Source organism: Buceros rhinoceros, unplaced genomic scaffold (assembly GCF_000710305.1).
Source record: "Buceros rhinoceros silvestris isolate BGI_N320 unplaced genomic scaffold, ASM71030v1 scaffold26480, whole genome shotgun sequence".
Classification (NCBI taxonomy): Eukaryota; Metazoa; Chordata; class Aves; order Bucerotiformes; family Bucerotidae; genus Buceros; species Buceros rhinoceros.
In genome coordinates, this window is record NW_010389405.1 from 1 (window position 1) to 5,405 (window position 5,405).

Consider the following 5,405-nt stretch of genomic DNA (forward strand, 5'->3'; position numbering starts at 1 on the left):
CTCTCCCCGTCCCCGATGCTGCCTCCGGGGGGGCAGGAGGGCAGCAACGGGGGACAGTGGGGACACGGCCCCGCCGCCCTGAAGTCCCCGCTGTCTCACTCTGCCGGGATCCAACAGAGACGGCCGAGGAAAGGGGGAATACACGGAATTACTTTGAAACACGGGGAAAAAAGTCTATTGAGCTTATTTCTGGCCTGTAGTCGGTTATTTGAACGCGCTGTTAAAACCACTATGCCGTTCTTATGAAGTGTTTCAGCAGGGGTGTTTGAACTGGTGATAGTAATTAATTATGATAAAGTCTACAAGAGTAGCTAGGCAGCAGCTAGAGAGAACAAACCGTTCCTCAAGTTAAGCAATTAAGAGACTTAAAAATACTGTTAGACCCAAACTTACCACTTTTTCCAGCAGAGGCATAAGCAAATGCAGGCTGCTCTTGTGTTCAGAGCAGGGGCTACAAACCTGGGTCAGAGCTGGGACACTCAGGCAGCACAGGTCCTCTCTGCCACCTGGGAGGGCCACCCAGCACCTCGACCTCAGCATCTGCCACTTCTCCAGTCAGAGGCGGGGTGAGATGATGATTCAGAAGTGCCATGGGGCAGCTGGAAGTGGCAGTTGGAGACTTTTCCAAACCCGGAGACCCTGGACTCCTCCGTCGTGCCCCTGCACTTTGGAGATTTGGTTTATTTTAATGCTGCAGCCACGGTGGCTGCCCTGGGGGCTCCCTGCTCCTCTTTGGGGCCGGTGTGACCCCATGGGAGTGAGCTTGGGAATGTTACATCGGTTCTAATGCACAGGAACATGTGAGCAAGGGAAGGAATTGTCCCTTCCAGCAACAATTAGCTGCTGGGTAAGTTGAGGTTTATCATCAATTGCTTCAGTTGCCATCCCAAGGGAGACTTTTCCTTCAGTCAGGGATCTGCAAGTCTGATCAAACCCACGCTCTTCTCAAGAGTAAGGGGGTCGCTCTCAAAGGCAAACCTTTGGCACAAGGGTTGCTTAAAATTTTTAAATTCCTTTCCCCCAAAAGCAGTTAGGAAAATTCTTTCTGTCTCCCCCTTTCTAACTTTTCCATAAGTCTTTGTGAAATGGGAGAGGTGGGAAATGGGAGAGGAAGATCCTTGTGATAAACATCCATGAAAGCAAGTTTCTGTTTTAGATGTTTTCCTCTAGAAAAATATTTTGGCCAGAATGAGCCCTCCAGTTTCCCAAATCTCTTTGAAAAATGCGAGCCTTCAATATCACTTTCCAAAACAAAACCAGAAGAGATGATTATCAAGGCATAGGAATTTTGGAGCGATTCTGACCACCTGAAGTGCTACTAGTAATTGAAAGAATCTGGTTAAAGCACAAAAAAAGCAGCAGGACAGCCCTAACTCCCGTCAGATCGTCCCCTCTACTGCAGTAATTCTCCGAAGCAGAGATCACCTCCCCGCTGTTCGGTGTAGACACACACACGTGGTCACAGCCCATGTTTGAGGAGGCTTTATGGAGGCTTTACGGTCTGAAGTAAACAGGGCAGGTGGAAGGTGGGAACAGGATGGGGAGAGCAATGCACCGGCTCACGGGAGCAGGTTGGTTGAGTTGTGTAGAATCCCTCATTGGGTGGTTTCAGATCACTTTGGGGGACAGTTTTTTGAACAGCATGTGCAAATAAACAGCTCTCACCATCTCCAGGTGATAAGTTACCGCCATGGAGGCAAGGTCTTGTCAAGTGGGGGAAGAGGCATGGGTTCTCCTGTCATGCTCCAGCAAAAGACATGCCAGACACCCTTTCAAGGTCTGCCTGCACTATCAGCGTGAGGAGAGAGAAACAGTTGTCTTGACAGGTTTATTTTTCCATCTTTGTTCATGCTGCTGCTTCTTTTGTCCTCCCTTTTTTCAGCTGACTTTTCCTTTCCCTTCCACTGTTCTTGCCCTACGTTTTATCCTGCCTCCCCGTCTGCCTTTCCCAAACTTTTCTGCAGGTCTCCAATGGCTCTGTTATCACACATCTCCTGTTCCTCTTCCAAGAACAACACTCGCGGATATCTGTTTGGGGCTTGAAAAAGCCCTCGCATTCATGTAGCACATCTGGACATTTAGATAGCACGTTTTGTGGAGCTCTTAACATGTCAAAGCAGGACCACTCGGGCAGCAGATGTGGTGGCTTAGCATCTTTGGTTTAACTGGGAGAAGACCAAAGCACTGAGAAGAGAAACCTGTTGCTGGAGGTTGCCCATGAAGCCACGGGCAGATCCAGCAGCAGTCACGGGGATCACGTTTTGGATGGTGCCTCCAGGAGAGGAATGCAACGTGGAAAAGCCAGTGTGTCCTGGGAAGCAAACTACTCCTGAAACCACTCTGCATCTCCCAGCCTCTGGCTACATGTGGAGACAAGGGACTATTATAGCAGCGCCTTTCAGCTCCAGCGATAAAAGGAGTTGTACCACCAGCCACAAGCTGGTCTCCAGTCGCCTGACCGTGCTCTTTGCCCGGAGCCAGCGGTCACTTGTTTTTCTGGGTTCTTTTGTCAACACAGTGTTGCAGCTTTAGTTGCATTTTTTCTTTGGTGATTGGGTTTTTCTTTCTTGTAGAAGTGGGTTTGATCATACCCTTGATGCGAACTTTTTTCCCCATGGAAAATGTAAGCAAGACACGAGTTTCATTGCTGCCTGATCCATGTATGCCCTTAGATCAGCGTGCAAAGCACGTGTGCGCTTCATTATTATGTTTTCCCACTGCCTTCACCTGGACTTAACAACTATTTCCAGCTCATACGAGCTGCCGAAATCTAATTTCATCTCTGCTTTTGCCGAGAGCAAGAAATGAAGAGAGGGAATAAACCCAGAGCCGCGCTCGCTGAACACCACTTTGTTGCCATCTGCGGCTCTGCGGAGGGAGTTTGTGCACAGGAGGCTGACAGGAAACCAGCAGTTTTTCCAGGAAAAAAAGCCCTGTGTCCTCTGTGCTGCTCTTGTTGGCTGTTACCTGGTGGCTTGGAGAAAAAAATAACCTCCTCTAAACCCCAAAGCTACTTTTGACAGCGACAAATCATTAGCTTGGAGCCAGTCTACAGCATGACAAAATCAGCTTGAGGGGGGGGGGGAAATAACCAGATTTCTCTCTTGACGCACTTGTTAGATTTTCAAAGGAAGGAGAAATTGTTGTTGAGAAAAACAGAGAAGTGAGAGGACTGTCAAAGCAGGTTAAAAATAACTACCTGGGTATTATCATCTCCTCACACCGGAGTGTCTGCACGGCTGCTGTGTTTGCACCACGTCAGTTGGGCCATGGTTGCGTTGGAGATTACTGTAAATTAAAGCCAGAGACAGGTAAGCTGGAAGAGAGGCTTTGAAGGGGGATGCTCCCATGGGGCTTGGAATGGGTGATGAGGAGGGAAGTGTCCCCAGGCTGTGTTGTGGCAGGTGATCAGGAGCAAGAGGGACCACAGGCACTGGCTGCCTGTGCTGGGGGTGGTCTCCAGGGAGGTGGCCCTGTGCTTGGGCTGCTGGGTGCCCTTGGTTTGGAGCTGGTGGCCCTCCAGCATGGCTGGGAGCTCAGTAACACCACGGGGGCTCATCCCCACCCTGCTCTGGGGTTCTTGCAGGGATGGGTGAGTGTCCGCTGCTGGGTTGAGGGAGCAGGCGGGGACACTGGAGGTGGCTCCTGCTGATGTACTCTCCATGTATCTCCCACAGAGCTTTTTTCAGTCTCTCTTTGGGGAAGAGATCTGAAGTAGTGATGCCCTGGGGTGGGCTGTGTGCTCTGTCTCCTATACCTGTGCCCACCCTGGCCATGGCACAGCTCTGATGCAGATCTGGAGCTGCAGCTCCCAGTTCCTCTCCCACTTCCAGTTCCAGTTATGGAAAGCACCCACAAACTTTGGAGATGGCTTCTGGCCAAGAGCAGTTGCTGGGACAGACTGTTCGTAGTCTTGCTGTCTAACACAGCTCTCTTATCACCTGAAAATACCTGACGGGCCAGACTGGTGCTGTGAAGGGGCCACTAAACTGTAATCTAATTGATAGCCTGAACGCCAGCAAGTCCATTTTAACAGTGACCTGCAGTGTCTGCAGACAGACAGACCCGCAGAGCCGGGGAAAGGAGGGAGGCAAGGCAAGAGAAATAAAGTTGAATAAATATTTGCTCTGTGGCATCTACCAGAGAAATTCCTCCAGCAGGAAAACACACTGCAAATAAAGATACCGTATGCTGCTGGCTCTCCTTCCAGCGCGGGTCAGCTCGGTTGGTTTTGCCCCTTTGGGGCTCTCGGGCATCCTTGAAAATCAATCTTAACCACTGTGCCCCAGACGGAGAACGTGTTCTGTTGGTGGGAGCCAGGTCCCAGTGGAATCACTGGATGCTTCAAAGCAAAACTGTGACCACCCAGCGCCCACGGCTGTGTGTGGAGGAGGAGAACCGACGGACATCAGGCAGAGCTGCTCAAATGCAGGGCTGCTGCCATACAAAAAGCCGCCCAGGAAGTCATTTGGGCTTCAGTTAATTATAGTCTGTCTGGGTGGTGGTTGGAGGTTTATGAAATAGGAAGTGTTTTCTAACTGCATGGCTGCTTCACTCGGTGAAGAGGGTCTCAGTGACGTGCAGAAGGGGATGCACCTGCGGTGCCTGGTTCTTGTAAGCAGAAAGGAGCGCCAGGTCAGGAGAGCCTAGGCTGGGCAGCGAGGAGCCACCACCATCACATGGCACTCAAGTCAGTTAGGTGGCTCCAGACAAGCTCCGGCGATTCACCTGCCCGTGGTTTGGAGGTGGCTGCCCCATATCGCCGGGGGGCCAGAACCGGCACAGGCTTATGGGGACATGCTTGTGAGACACTCGGTGTGGCCAGTGAGATGGGCATGGTGGCACTGGTGACACCTGTGACTGGTTCTTCTTGGGTTTAGATATGCTTGACTGCCTCAGTTGGGCTATCTCCAGCGCAGATTCTCTCTTACCTCCCTCATCAGAGAATCCATTAGATTTAATTTGTTAACGCTGGTAAAACTCCCCGTCTCGCATGCCTGGTGTTACCTACAAAAACTGCTGTTGGATCCGTCGTTATTCCTGAGCTTTTGAAGGAGGGTTCTCATTTTCCCCTGTGTGCGAGTCGAGGTTTCGCCTGTAACCTTTGCTGTTGTTGTTTTGCACTGAGCAGAACATTGACTCATCGGCAGCCTCTGTGCTAACTATAATTAGGAGAAAATGCATTTACAAAGCTCTTTCCTCTGATGCAAGCACATGATTGTCCTCGCAGAGAAATAATTCTTGCCGTGCTTTCAGGTGGGTGTGGGCAGCGAGCGATTACGTTTGACATTTACATTATTGGAGTGGATTTTCCTGGCTGGACATGCTCCCGACGGAGCAGCTGAAGCCGTCTTGATACTCCCCACTTGTTTTGAGTATAAATCTTTTCTGATGCATAGGAACAT